Below are 16,837 nucleotides of genomic sequence, written 5' to 3' on the forward strand. Positions count from 1 at the left end.
CAATGACAGAGTCATATTTGTACTTGTTGTGGAGTGACTTGAGTGCATGCGTTATGTGGCGGATCCTGGCACCTGACAGGCGGCTGACTGTAATTTTCTCCTTGTTCAGCCTGGTGAGTGGGACATCAGTGTGCCTGACTATAGAGTCACCTATGACTAAAATGTTAGGTATGTTGTCTTGCCTTAGGGGCTGTTGCTGGGTGGCACACTGGTGCTGTGAGCTATGTGACACTTTGGTTGTGATTGGTGTTTGAGTTTCAGCTTCAGAGGTCCTTGTTGCTTGGGCAGGTTACATTTAAGGGCCTCCGCATATGTGGATTTAGTGCTGCTATGTGTGGGGGTTGGTGGTGTGGGTTTAGAAGGGCTATGTGTTGCTTGAGGTGTAGTGCAGGTGTCATCCTTCTCCTCTTGACTGTCTAGCACAATCTTGGGTAGAGAGAGCTTTGCTTCCAGTTTGGCCACGTAAGTGCATCTTTCACAGGTTGTAGTGTTAGGTGGAAGGAGGAGAGGGTTGTCTGTGTACATGAGGCAATTGCTGCATTGCCCCAGTATGCCCAGATTCACCAGGTGGACAGGAGACATCACAGGAACCTGACCCTTGGACATGCCTGGTTTGGTGCTTTTTTTGTAAAGTACATGAGCTGTTTTCCCTTGCCTTAGCAAGGTACTTTGCAATTATAAGTTATTTAGTGCCTACAATTAATTTAGCCTTATTAACAAGGAGTGTTGAGTTCTTGTATCAGTTTAAGGCGTCCTAGTGCTTTCCAGCAGGTATTAGAGCAAGTGCTAGTAACAGGGATGCTTAAAGGCAAGATGAAAAAAAAAGGTTTATCCTAAACATGCAGTGTGCACTAGATACGTTAGATGTGAAAGTAGGTAACTTAAGTTTTACCTGTCTAAAAAGTTAAGTTGTAGTGGAGAGTTACTATTTTTAAAACAACGAGATAGATTGAACGGGGGTGGTCACTTTTGTATTCTGGTACTATGGAATACAGTAGGATGGCCAATAAATTTAAATAGTTGAAGGGGAGTGATTTCACAAAATGATAATTTTGTGCTTACTCACACAAGCCAGTGAAAGCAAAGAGGAAATGAGATATATGGTCAAATTAACATAAGAGGCAGGTAACTAGAAAGACAGTGGTATTTAAGAACATGGCAGTAAGTGGTTGGGAGGGTGGAGAAAACATTTCTGCCTGACTCACAAGCGACAGCGCTGTGGTCTCTTTTGAAGTTTTAATATGCAGTTAAAAGCAGAACACAAGTAAATCACAAGGTAAAGAAAATAAGTCACAGGATTCAGAATATAAAAATGCAATACAAATGCAAAATACTACAAATAAAAAGCAAACTAACCTTTCCTTCACAGCAAAGTGTAGCAGAGTCTGAGTGAGCCTCTCTAGTAAATTCCAGAAAATGAGTTGCTTAACACATTTATTTATTACTGGCCAGCATTATGGAGCAAAGAATAGCCTCACATCTGGGACAGTGGTGGCTTGGGTTTGCATAGCAGCTTTGGCAATGTGTTGCAATCCACAGAAGGACAGAAATTAGCACCCAAGACCCTAGTCTTCCTTAGAGGAAGGCAGAGGGTCTCTATGTGAGCTCTGTTGTAGGACTGAGAGACTGCAGTAACAAATATTTAATGTGGGTCACGTATAAGGAAGCTTTAGTGGTTTGTGCAGATTTTGTTGCACTTTATACACTGGGTAATAACTATGTGAGTGAGCATGATGAAAGAGAGAGAAGGAGTGAGAGAAAGAGAGAGAGAGACTGAGAAAAGCAATGCTTAATAAAAACATAGCACTGTGAAAATTCCATCCTTTGCTGAGACTATGATCACTCTGTCAATACTTTTTTATAACTACAAAACTGAATAGGAGGAAAATTCTCATTCACAAAGCTGTCATATTTGTTGTTACAGAATGTTGGAATGGGATAAACATTTCAATTTCAGCTGTATAGTATACAAAGATAAGCTAAGTATGACCTGCTCTCAAGCTTTATTTTGTAGAAATGTTGATGCTTTCATACTCCCACTGTGTAATGTGTGTGTCTGTGTAAGACACAAAACCAGGACAAAGTGTGAGTGCCACTCATCACTCATCCTATGTTAAGATTCAAGATGAACAGGTGGGTAGTTCATTTATATGCTTTATTATATAGAAACACATCAGGATGGATAGCAGCAACATAAAATATAAACAAACTGATTAACTGACAGACCATTACATCTCAACAGCTCTCTATAAAATGGCAGTCTAGCTCACACGTGCTCAGTATTTATACACATGCGCAAGCTCATGGAAAGCTTCTTAAAAGTATACAGACATACTGATCTACTTCCCCCCTCTTTAGTGAACTGCCCACAATAAAATGACTTACAAAAAGACATACAATCATACAGACACTAGGAAATAAATACAACTTTTATGTCCAAGTTGCCATGTATCTGGAACATTTAGAAAGATGGATTAGCTATGGAGGTAGGTTTCAGGGTTAAAGTGTGGTTGTAGCTTACAATTGCAGGTTTAAATCTTAGGTCCTCTATGCTGTGTTCAATTCTGTTCCAAAATATAAAGGACTGTGTATGTAACATTATAATATGGCTTGGAAATGCGACCTGATCTAGCGATATAGCAATTAGGACTGGGTTTAGCAACAGGGACAGTCATTGGAGAACAATCTGTTTCAGGACATTTGGGAATCTTCTCAGGAACAGGGATATTTGCTGGAATGCCCTCTGGAACTGTAACATTGGATAACTCACTCTGAGATCTAGAGTCTTTTTCACAGGCATGATGCTGTATTAAAGGCTAGAACACCATTACTAATTTTTTCTGATTCCATCTAAATTCTACTCCTTGTGATTACACAATGTATGATTTTGGCTCTGCATATACACTTTTCATGACTCCAATCTGATCAAAAGCTTTGCACGTCTGCATCCTATCTCCCCTTCTCATAATGTATTGAGTGGTTTGCTAGACTTATCATAATAGGACTTCTGGGACAAACGCCTTTGCATGAGTTTAGCTCTCACTACTTTGTTGTTCTTAGCACAGGGAACCAATAAATTGCTACTGATTGGCAGTGTGGTTCTGGTTTGTCTTGACAAAACCTTTGTGCAGGTGAACCAAGATGTTTATCACAAGGAATATTTATGAGATTCAGGAGATTCAGAAAAAAACATTGCTATTGTCTCATTCCAACTTCTCTAATAACTGTTTTGCACTTTGAACTGCACGTTCTGCCAAACCATTTGACTGTGGGTGCTTAGGGCTACTCATAACATGAATAAAGTCCCACTCTTCAGCAAATCTCTTGAACTGCTGGCTTGCAAACAATAATTTTGTGCAGCCTACCATGGACTGCAAATCAACACTTCAACTTAGTAATAACAGTATTGGATGCTAGATCAGGAAGTAGGTCAATCTTGAACCAATTTGAATAAAAGTATACTAACACCAAGTAATGTTGACCATTCCATTCAAAAATGTCTGTAGCTACTGTCAACCAAGGTAGTTCAGGAATCTGGTTTAGCTGAAGTGGTTCTTTCTGTTAATGTAGCTTACTACTATTATATACAGAACAAGATGAAAGTACTCTCTCAATGTTTTCTGACATAGAAGGCAAAAATACTAATCCTATCACCCTTCTTTTAATAGAATCAGTTCTTGGGTGGTGATGATGCAAGATAGTACTGTACTTTGGTTGCAACGATTTTGGAACAATCACTTTTGGACCTTTCATGAGGATACCATTGTCAAACAAAATTTCATTTCTGTAAGAAAAATATGGTTGCAGGTCATGAGGTAAACAAGATTGCTTTGATGGCCATCATTGACTGATAAAGTGGTTGAGCTTCTGAAGTGTTGGATCTGAGGCTGTGTGACTTCTAATCTCATCTAGATGTGTGAAAAACAAATCCTCTATCTGGATAAAGTTTCAGCAAGATAAAGAAGTTTGCTTTTTGTGTAGACAAGATTGAAATTACACTTTTGCAATTTCAACACCATGTGTTGCAATCTGGCAGGAGCTGTATGCATAGGCTTTCTCAGAATAGTGACTAGAGGTTGGTGATCGGTTTTGATTTGAATTGGGTGGCCATAAATATAATCATGGAACTTTGAACATGCAAACACAATTGCCAAGAGTTCTTTATCTATCTGTGCATACTGCATCTCGGTTTGAGTTAGAGTTCTGGATGCATAGGCTACTGGTATATGGTTTGTGAACATCATAGTATCTGAAAGTTGGTGGACTGGCAGTTTTCTGTTTCAGGACATCAAATGCTCATTGGTGTTGTTCTAACCAGGACCAGGATACATCTTTGCGTGTCAGCTCCCTGAGCAATACTGAAAGTTGGCTCAAGTCTGGAATAAACTTGCCTAGATAGTTAACATGCCAAGAAAATATTGTAGGGCTTGAATATTTGTCTGGAGCTGGCATCTCAAGAATTGCTGTTTGCTTGAAGGGATTTGTCCATAAGCCTGAACTGGTAAATAAATGATCAACATAAGCAACTTCTCACAGCCTGATTTTGCACTTCTGAGGATTCAGTTAAAGATTCATTTCATGTTCATAAGTTCATAGGTGTGTACTAGGCTAATGGCCATGGGGTCTTTACAAGCCTAGCCCATAGGATTACCATGGCATTGTGCCACCCGACCTTAGTTCCCAGTGCCTCTCTCGAGTAAAGCCACTGGAGTGATCCCTGGGGTGAATTTTCTATTTTCCATCCACTCATCAAGATTTCTCTTGAAGAGGGCCAGTGATGTGCTCTGCTTGACATGTATGGGAAGGCTATTCCATAGCATGGGCAGTCTCTGGGTTATTAACCTGTCCCTCCAGCATGTTCTGTTGACTATGGTAATGAGGTTGAAGTCTCTGGAGCATGTGGTGTGAAGGGACTGGGATTTCTTTAGATGTAGCATTTCTAACAGAGCTGGGTCAGACATGGATTTGTAAGTCAAGCAGAGATTGCCTCTAAGTAGGTGATATGAGACAGAGAGTAGTTGGAGTTTTTTTAGTCTGTCCATATAGGACAAATGTTTAAGGCCTAGGATCCTCTTTATGAGGTACTTTTGCGGCCTCTCCAATTGTTACAGGTGTTTAGTGAGGTACATGCCAAATGGGGCATTGTACTCAATGACTGGCCTAATGGGGAAGAGTAGAGGGAGACAATGACCTCTTTCTTCCAGGATGTAAAACCCTTAGTAATGATATGTACCACATCGAAGGACTTTCTGACCACAGTGGCAATGTGGTGGTCAAAAGAGAAGTTGCTGTCAACCTGTGTTCCCAGATCTCTTATAACACCTTCTGTGTTCAGTGAACTACCATCAATGTGGTAATTCATGGGAACCAGGTTTTTCCCAAAGGGGATGACGACAAATAAATAGTTAGCCCTGCCAGGTCTTGAACCCAGGACCTTGTACACCATAGTCAGAGCAATTTACCACTACACCATCTGAGATGTGCTCTTTCCACGGCTTTCTTGAGGTTTGTGTCATGCTCGGCTTTACCATTACCTCCTACTAGAATATCATCTACTATAACAGCACACAGATAGCCAGAAAAAATTTGTTCCATGGCATGCTGGAAGACTTTCCTGGCAGAATTTATCCCAAATGGCATTCTCAAAAATCTGTACATGTCAAAAGGAGTACTGAAAGTGGTTAGCAATGAAGATTTTCGGTCAAGCAAAATTTGCCAAAATGAACTTTTTGCATCCAAAACAGAAAAAAAGTGGCATTTGACATAAGAGCAGCAACTTCTCCAACTGTGCACATTGGATGATTAGGTCTTTTAAGTGATTTGTTCAAATTTCATGGATCAATATATATTCTGATATCATCTGAATTTTTCTTATGCACAACCACCATGGAAGATACCCATTTAGTTGGTTCATCAACTGGACAAATCATACCTTGCAGCACCATTTTATCTAGTTCAGCTTTGACTCTGTTCTCCATAGCTACTGGAACTTTCTGAGCTGGTCTGACAATTGAGTTGACTTCAGGGCCTAACTTCATGGAGTACACAACTGGGAGTTTGCCTAGTTTGTCTTAGAAAAGAGCAGCATAGGTAGAGGAAACAGACTGGGTGAAAATAGAGCAGTGTTCTTTTAAGCTACATGATGGACTTCCTTATTAAATGAAAGCAGTCCCATTTTCAAACTGTCTCTGAGGCATAATAATGACTGTACGTGCCTTTTGACCATGTAAAATTGCAAGTCATAGCTGTTCCCAGCAGAGTAACATGAAAGCACTACAGAACCTTCGGTCTGGATTTCTTCACCACCATAAGCAACAAGCTTCTCACTCTTGGTCAAATCAAGCTTCTCACCAGCACATACTAGCAAGTGTTTCTGCTGACATAACATTGCATTTTGAACCTGTGTCAACTTTGAGCTCTATGGGTCTTCCGTTTATCTGAACCGTACAAAATACTTCATTCTTTGCCCATAAATCTACTGCACTGACTGTTTCATGAAGCACAGACACACCATCAACATAAAAAGTAGGGTCACAGCTTTCTATTTGATCAACCTATCTCTTTGAATGTTCTCTTTTAATAAATGAATGTGCCTCTTTTGAATTACAAAATCTTTGGAAATGATTCCACTTTTTACATCTGTGGCATTGCTGAACAAACGCTAAGCACTTTTCTCTTTAAGACACGTGATTTTCACCAAAAATATGACAGTTGACCATGAGGTTAGGTGAGGGTACATGCTTTGAGTTTACTGACTCACCCTTGTGCTTCACTGACACTGTGCATGCTCTGGAATTTGCTAGAAAGCTACAGAGTTTACCAGGGGGTTGCTGCAGGTCCTGCAACACTCCCAATGTGCTTGGGCCTGTTTCTTTTAACCATGTGCTGCATATTGTCAACATTAGATTTGGAAGATACTGGAAGCATGCATTTCTCATTTGTAAGCATATTTGTGTGCTTTGTTGTGAGCTCATATATCTGACAAATCTGAATGGCCTTATTCAAAGTTAAATCACTGTAATGAAGCAAAATCTTTCTCACAGCATCATCTTTAATACCACACACAGATCTGTCTTTTATCAATTCATCCCTTAAATCACTAAATCTGCACATTTTGGCTTTGTTTCTTAAGTCAGTTCTATATGCTGCAAAAGTTTCCCCAAGCTTTTGATCCCTTGTGTAAAATAAGTGCCTTTCCATTGTAATATTTGTTTAGGGGTTACACCTTTCTTTAAATTTACATTGCAAGCACTCAGGGTTTCCCTTGTTTCAGCCGGTACCACTATATGACTGTTTCCCCCTTCCCTGCAAATACAGCAGGTGCATGCATAAATGAATGCTCTTTTTCTGTGGCTTCTGAACCAGCTAAATTAAGCAGAATAAATGCCTTTGTATGTGCATCTTTATCAGAAAATGCTGCTTGTATGAAAATATTGTACTCTTGCTCAAACACTCTCCAGTTCTCTGCAATAATATTATCAAATATAAGTGGACCGGGTTTTCTAACTCATTCTGCCATGCCAGCAAAGTATGCTTAAAGACATTGAAAATATGGCCCTTGCAGTTATGTATGAACACACTCACACACGTCAGGAACTTGTAATAACATTCGAATGCACAATAAGCTCTTCGAAATACTATACTTTGTTAAAATATCCTTTGAAATGGCTGTATTTTGCAAAATAACTGCACTGTAATACTGTACAAACGTGCGGACACTTTGTACACCTCAGATATATTGAATAGCTTTATTTTATGCATTTTATGTGATTTGGACATTATTTCAAACATTTTAATAACTATTTCGAATATTTTTATCAATATGTCACAGTTTTAGACATTTTGTTTAACTAGAAATTTGTTTTGAGCATTCTGGGTGCTTCATTTTATATTCTTTCAGTAAGAAATCATTTAAGCAAGTTTTAGTACCTGAAATTAGTTTCAGACCTGTTTTGCAAGTTGTACGTGCAGTATGGGTGATCCATTCTTCTGTATTCCTCCAACATTGACTGAGTGCCTTATGAAACAACTAAAAGCAGGATACAAAATCCAATCCCACAGAAAGAAGGTAAAGCAGACCACAGACCAGGCAAAAAAGTTTTTTTGCCTGGTCTGTGTTCTGCTTCACCTTTTTTCTGTGGTATTGGACTTTGTATCCTGCTTTTAGTTGTTTCATATTAACTGAGTGCCTCTTGGTCTTGATTCTGAATCCCATTCTGATACCATGTCAATTACCCTATGTTATGATTCAAGATGAACAGGTGGGGTAGTTCCTTTATATACTTTATTATATAGAAACACATCAGGGTGGATAGCAGCAACATAAAATATAAACAAACTGATTAACTGACAGCATTACATACATGTAGGCTTACATCTCAACAGCTCTCTACAAAATGGCAGTCTGGCTCACCTGTGCTCAGTATTTATACACATGTGTAAGCATATGGAAAGCTTCTTAAAGGTATACATACATACATACATACTGATCTAGACCACCCCTGACAAATACTGTGGTGCTTAATAAGTTTTAAGCTAAACAAACAAACAAACAAACAAGCAAATATAATGTTAAGCAGAATTGCTCAGTTCGTTTTAAAGGGAAATGAATATTACGTGTTTGTATTTTTGCACTTTGCCTCATTCTAGCCAAGATGACCAACTTGAGTCCCCCCCCCCACAGACACCCCCCCACCCCCTCCAGAGACACTTCCCTTTCTTATGAATTTGTTTACCCCTTCAGGAATATTAGTACATTGAGGCAAAATTATGACATTCTTTGAATCTGAAGGTATTTTTTTTAGGTAATCCTCTGCTCCATCATGTCTGTTGGGTGGTCATGCAATGACTTAGTCTGATAGGCTTGACTAGCTTTCTATATGACTTTGCATGTGTTGTGAAGTACTCTTTTTTAGACCTGCTATTTTTTGTAATTTTCTTGCTGTGGCTTCTTCCATCTCCTTTGAGGGGGAGCTGTAGCTAAAAAACTGGGAAATTTTCAAACCATCACCTGTGGAAAGTATCCTGGCCAAAGGTTTTCATGCCATCATCCTTCCCAGCTGGCCACCTGCATGTCAGTCATCTCTCTATATTCTGATTCAGTCGCAGCTTTGAACATGCTGCCCAGTGCATAACAGTGGCCATAGTGGGTGGTAAATATTCAAGGCATGAGAGTGTGTTACTAAAGCTGATCAGAAGTGATATCTGTGCCTAACACAAACCTGATGAGTTTGTCCAGAGTGACCTGATGCCCATCAATCCCAGAAGAACTCCACAGATTGTTATCATAGTGACCATTTGTAACACATGCTGCACATCATTACACATGACTCCAGTGCTTTAACACATGGCTTTTACATGCTGCACATCATTACGCATGACTCCAGTGCTGTAACACATGGCTTTCACATGCCGCACATCATTATGCATGACTCCAGTGCTGTAACACATGGCTTTCACATGCTGCACATCATTACGTATGAATCCAGTGCTGTAACACATGGCTTTCACATGCTGCACATCATTATGCATGACTCCAGTGCTGTAACACATGGCCTTTTGTAACACATGCTGCACATCATTACGCATGACTCCAGTGCTGTAACACATGGCCTTTTGTAACACATGCTGCACATCATTACGCATGACTCCAGTGCTGTAACACATGGCCTTTTGTAACACATGCTGCACATCATTACGCATGACTCCATTGCTGTAACACATGACTTTCACGTGCTGCACATCATTACGCATGACTCCAGTGCAGTAACACATGGCTTTCACATGCTGTACATCATTGCGCATGAATCCAGTGCTGTAACACATGGCTTTCACATGCTGCACATCATTATGCATGACTCCAGTGCTGTAACACATGGCCTTTTGAAGCACATGCTGCACATCATTACGCATGACTCCAGTGCTGTAACACATGGCCTTTTGTAACACATGCTGCACATCATTACACATGACTCCAGTGCTTTAACACATGGCTTTCACATGCTGCACATCATTACGCATGACTCCAGTGCTGTAACACATGGCCTTTTGTAACACATGCTGCACATCATTACACATGACTCCAGTGCTTTAACACATGGCTTTCACATGCTGCACATCATTACGCATGACTCCAGTGCTGTAACACATGGCTTTCACATGCTGCACATCATTACACATGACTCCAGTGCTTTAACACATGGCTTTCACATGCTGCACATCATTATGCATGACTCCAGTGCTGTAACACATGGCCTTTTGAAGCACATGCTGCACATCATTACGCATGACTCCAGTGCTTTAACACATGGCTTTCACATGCTGCACATCATTACGCATAACTCCAGTGCTGTAAGCCCATTTCACTGAAAACGCATTTCCTGTAAAACTTTCTAAACAAGAAATAAACTCATGTTTCTGAATTGGGACAAGTCCCCCTGTACCATCATGAGAGGGACTTTGCAGCCACAACTCCCATACGTATATATACAAACTCCATGATCATACAGCTGAGGAGTAAAGAAAAAAAACACCATACACAGTGAAACAGTGAATCAGTGCTCGAGAGCAAACACAAGCATCTACCGTTCTGGGGGTACAACATAATGCTAACCATTGTAATTCACACATGCAGTGCTAAACTCAGTTCCCTAATTACTCCTATGATTAGATATGATACCACTGTATACATTCTACACTTATCTGTGAAATGAGTTTTCAGTGAAATGGGTTTGACCATATGCGTTTCAGTGGAATTTGTTTTCAGTTTTACAATAGAGCTCTCATTCACATGCACACTACATCTGATGTACAAAGAGGCCATGCTGGTATAAAAGAAGATGAACAAGCAGAAAAATTCAGAGGTTTCTTGTCAATGAAGATACCTCTCAGACTAGGTCATTATTGCATCTTTAGTGGTTCAGTGGTCAGCATGTCCAGTTTTACAGGCAAATAAGTATATCTTTGGGGACTTCCACACTTGTAAATAAGTTGTCTTTTGTTATTGCTTATGTCTAGGAAAAGGGGGAAATGTCTGTGTTGATGGCAGATTCTGTATAAAGATTCCTGCATAGCTTGTTTGTTTTGCTTAAGGGAGTCACACAATGTCTGCTCATGTAGTATTTGTTTATCACTTACTCCTACAATGATCAAAAGTTGGCTCAACTCCCTTAATATCTGTCAAGAGCCCCAGCAGATTAAGGGTGTTGTGAAACAGAAAATAGATTCTAGTCGATACCGCAGACATTTCTTCTCTGAATCCAAAGAAAAAGAAAACTGTAAGAGTGACCCATGCAGTGGTGGTTGCTGTACCCTCACTTCCTCGGCTTTTGATGGACGACTCCATCAAGGCCATTTTGGAGTCCTTGGATGATGCATTTATTTCTTCCAACAACTTTAATGCTGCTTCTCAGGACACACTAAGGATAGGGAGTCTAGTGCATCGTCCAGGGCCAGATGTATGCTTAAAGCGAGAAGGGAGAGACTCATCTGGCAATCTCAGCGGGCCAGATGAGATCTCTCAAAGTACTACTCAGAATAAATTACTGGGCATCTGTGTTAAGTATGGGCAATAGAGTCCTCTTGGAGTTTCTGTTTAGGTCCTCATCAAAAGAGTCAGAAAACTAAACATCTCTCTCCTCATACAACTCCTTTATCTAGACATAAAGGGAGGCATGCTTTTCCTTTGCCAAAGCTTTTTTATGGCTTTTCAGTCCTTACAGTCTCTTCAACAGCTTCTTCTCAATAAAAAGAAAGTGATCACCCTCATCTTTAGACCATAATTGCCAGTCTGATGTAGAGAAGATTAGGTCAAGTTATGCCTCTCAGGTCTCATCCCCTGACTCCTGGAAGTCAAAATCTGAAGAAACCATTTATTTATAGTCTCCAGTCAAAAATGTTCTTTTTCTGACACAATAGGCAGGATAAAAGACCTTTTCCAAAGGGGGAAAAAGAGATTTTCGACATTTAGATTACTTTTCTAATAGCATGAGCTGTAGTGATTATATCTTGCCAAGGATATCATCACCAGACAGCTTTCAAAGCTTCATGGCATGTTCCATGTGCCCTAACCTCTTTTTTTTTCACAATGAGAGAAACATAAAAGCAAATGTTAGGGTGCCAAAACCTTTGGCCATTTTTTGCTGCTGAAGTACGAGCCCTATGCAGGCTTCATGGGACTGATGGTTGGCTAGTGATCCTTTATGGCTGGGCAGATAAGTACCCCTCTAAAGGGGGCCTTGCACTTATTATTTTTTCTGAGGAAAAAATGCTTTTCCTGTCGAAAAGTGTATTTTATGCTATGATTTTTTTTTAAGTATGTCCATTCAAGGGATTTCTACTTGCAGAATGCTTGTGTGAAAAAAATGTTTATTTGACTTTTTCTGCTGTTGTATGTATAATATTGTATTGAGAAGATTTTTAGAGTCTGTTATTGTAATTTTTACGTCAGACCCTTACTGTTTCTGTCAAAAGGTTTACTGACTTATCCAGACTTGATTACCTCCCTTCCCAGTCCTTTCCTCAGCTTAACTATGAAGCAGTCTTCAGTCTCCTTGGTTATTTGTTCTCTCATCCACAAGAAGAAAAAAAATTCTCTAAAGAGTCGTTGAATGTGAGGCCAGCTACTTTAATTCCTCAGCAACTGATAAGTGACTCTGAGGTGGCCAAACCTGGCTCTTTGGACTGTTCAGTTTTATGTCTCTGTCTCTCTGGTGTAGTTTCTCAGGAAGCTAGTAAGGACCGAGAGTTACCCTGGAATGCATCAATGTGTGCATTACCACAGAGATAATGGATCAGTACCATTTACAGCACCCCATTAGTGTAGGATTTCAGTACCTACCATACATGCAGGCCCACTGCACAAGACAAGATATTAAAGGTGGCAGTGTCTCTATAGTCATAAAATAAAATCTCCCCTCTAGGCTTGTGAGTTAGGATAATGTCCTGGAGCTCCAACATGTTCAACTTACCTGAAATAAATGCAATGCCAAATTTAAAAATAAAACCCTATCATGAGACCTAAATATAAACAGGCTATTCATTAAAAGAAAAGAAAACAAAACTCATTGCATGCAATAATAAACGTAGCTCTCAAGATATCAAAAAGACCCTGGCTAAACTTAACAGTTAGTTATGAGGTAAAAATAGCCACCTAGGCAAAATACAGCCATAAAGCCTTGTTTACCTAAGTTAGAAGGAGAGAAACCATGCCCATCACTGCAAAGAGCTAATAGTAAATGTTATCATATACTCAGACCCAGAGGATATCCCTAGACTACTTGTGAATAAATTTAGCTGTCACTTCACACCCTCTCTCCCCCTACATTCCTATATCATATACCTGTATCTACATCCCACCATCAAATCTCACAAGAACAACTCTTCAAAGCACTTTCCAAGGACAAGATTACTGCTTCTACTAGGCCTGATAACATACCAGTCTGGGCATGTAGGCTATTTAATAGCATCCTTCAAACAGGCTTTGTGCTGGATGAATGGAAGACAGAAACATATATAGATCTATTATAACCTGTACAATTATGTTCTATAACAGTGTAATAACTTCTAGTTTAGATATTTTTAAGAACAGCCTGGATTCTTGTAATTGGGAACAACTCTTGGCAGGCTAGAAGGTCATTAATGCCTATGCTTGAAATATTTTGTATGCATATATGTAAATCAGTTTTGTCAAGGGAAGGTCCTGCCAGTTTAACCAGGTTGACTTATATGAAAAGGTTACTGAGGCAATGGATGAGCGAAAATCTGTATAGTACACATATCTAGACCTCACAAAGAAGTCTAACACCACCCCAAACTTGGGTATTGTTGATAAACTCACCCAGCTAAATGCTAATCCCTATGTTAATTGTCGAATAGCAAATTAATTCACAAATAGTACCCAAGGAATTGGGGTCAATGGTTCTACTTCTGCCAAAAGACCAATCACTAGTGTTATACCCGAGGGTTCAGTGCTTAGATCACTCCTCATTGGCATTTGCTTCTGAGATGTTACAGCTTGGGGGAAGTTAAATAAAGCCTCCTTTTTTTTTTACCATGTAGGCATTGTGCTGTACTGCTCACATGAAAGTAAGGGGGTTTTAGATTCAGTAAGCACAGCTGAGCAACATGCAGGCATGTGCCTACATGGGAGGTTCCATGGCATGCAAATCATCTCATAAGCAGTTGAATCTCATGCAAATGAGTCAGGTAGAGTGATCCAGAAATCAGATAGGTAACTCTTCAGGCCTTGTGTCAGTGTTTGTATTGTACATGGAAAAATTCCGTGTACAGGAGGGGGCTGTACAATTTTAGATATATGGACAGAAATGGCATAGCACATACAGATACAAGCAAAATTATCCTCCTGTGTGCCTGAAAAATTAAAGGAAATAAGTTAAATTAATTTTATTTTTTTAATAATCTGGGCATGTTTTTTCCAATTTTTTTTTTATAAATCATGTTTGAATGACATGCCGCAGTGCGCAAACATGCTTTATAAAAAAAAAATTGGAAAAAAACAAAGTGGATATTATGTGACAAAAATGTATTACAGGACCTTGCATGGGGTATCCACAATCGTGCATTATTGCTGTTGCTAACATGGTAGGGCTATGAAGTGTGTAGTTTACAGGCTGTGAACACGGATCCCTATGCAAATGAGGTAGAGTTACTGAATAGCATAAATGGGTAATCGGGTCCACAGATTTCCTTTCTGTAGGCAGAGAACCATGTTGATGTTTACAAAGGAGGTAGCTGACATCAAGGGAAGGTGTGTCCAATGACTTCTAAGCTTATGTCAGCTTATGTGATCCTGTTTGTGTGGCACACTGCCGTGTTCAGTATATCCTTTCATGAGGGGGGCTGTGCATTAACTTCTAAGCTTTGTTTAGCTAAGAGGCATGTGTTTCATTATGATTGCATGGTGTACCAACATGCTGAGTATGGAAGTCTGGGGTGTATGTACACTATGTGCTAAGCTTTGTTTACCTATGGAGAACATGTCTGTGCAGTGCACCACAATGCTGAGTGGATCTAAAAGCCAATGACATATTAATTAGTTTTGAGCCCTGTTTAATTTATACTAGGGCCATTAAATGATGTTAATGATATACTATGCAGGCTGAATGCATCGTAAGTAGCCAATCACACAGACAGCACCTACAACAGAGCACTATAAAGTATGCATACCCCATACAATCTGATTTTCTCCCCATACTCTGCACCATTGGAGTACAGACTTGGGAATCTTAGCTGAGAGAATGTTAGTGGCTCCTGCAGGTCTACTACATCTGTATGTGCTAGATGCTGAAGTCAGTGTTGCTACTGCTGCTGACAATATGCCTAGGCAGAAAAGGAGGAGAATGTTCAGGCCCAGGATAACCTTCCAGTAGCTACATGAGCTGGAGATTGTAGAGAGCCACAGGGTGGACAGAGACATACTACAAGAACTCATTGAGCTCTGCTGCCCTCAACTCAGAGCCAGAGCCAACAGAGGGGAACCCATCCCAGTGGAAACAAAGATATGTGTAGTCCTTGGGATACTAGCTACATGTACTTAACAAAGAACAAATGAGACATGATGGGGATCTCACAGACATCAGCATCCAGGGTACTCCAGCAGTTCCTGGATGCCGTGCTACCACATGCCAGTGAGCACATTTCTTTACCCTTCACCCCTGAGGCAAGGGCCAGCAATATGCAAGACTTCTACTGTGTAGCATACTACCCTAATGTACTGGGTGTCATAGATTGCACTTATGTATACATCAAGGCACCACCTGGTGACGAGGGTAGAATCTACATCAACCACAAGGGTGCCACTCCATTAACTGCCAGGTTGTGTGCAATGCCCACAGGATTATCATGAATGTGTTTGCTGGCAGCCATACCCCTCAACCACTCAGTGCAAGAAATCTGAACAAAGACTGACAAAATGGGGAGGGGACAAAGGCCCAAAAATAGGAACATATTTTAAATATTAGTCTTATAAGCTTAGAAAGTTGCTAGAGTAACATGATTTACTTTAAAATGCATTTTCTGAAGGATTTGAAGTCTGAAACTGAAATGTATGTCATTATTTAGTGACTTCAGTCCTCAGATCATCACAGAAATTTGTCAGAAAAACACAGATTTTATGAGGAACAGACCAAAAATATGAGTCAAAAATCTGGACATTCTGCGAAAATCTGCACAGTTGAGAGGTATGCTGGCAGGCCTGGCAGTTATCATGACTCCCATATCTGCCACGCATCACAGCTGTACCAGATGTTTGCTAGGGGGGACATCCCAGACATCCATTTATTGGGGGATGCTGGCTACACACTAGAACCGTGGATGATGACAGCCATCAGAAATGCACACTCACCCATGCAAGAATGCCATAATGAGGCACACAAACAAACTAGGAACATCATAGAGCATGGGTTTGGGCTACTGAAGTCATGGTCTTGGTGCCTAGATATATCTGGTGGAGCCCTGAAGTACTCTCCAGCCACATGTGCACATATGTTCATAGTATGTTTCATGCTACACAGTATGATCCTGCAGAAACAGCTGCAGCAGGATCAGCAAAGGGAAGGATTACACACACACCCACCAGTGCCTAGGTCACCACAGCCACAGTCACGGTAGGTCTCTGAGGAGGAACCCCCTGATGGTGTCCCTGTAGACAGACGTAGGCATGCTAAGTATGCCCTGGCTTTGCCTAAGAGACAATACATAGCACATTCACTAACAACCTAAAGCCCTAGGGACTGACATCTTGCTCCTACTCACATACATATAGTAAAATTGTTGATGCCAGGCAACCCACACAACTTGTACCTATCCATGTATTGGC

This window comes from Protopterus annectens, chromosome 11.part0 (assembly GCF_019279795.1).
Source record: "Protopterus annectens isolate FY-2018-M chromosome 11.part0, PAN1.0, whole genome shotgun sequence".
NCBI lineage: Eukaryota > Metazoa > Chordata > Ceratodontiformes > Protopteridae > Protopterus > Protopterus annectens.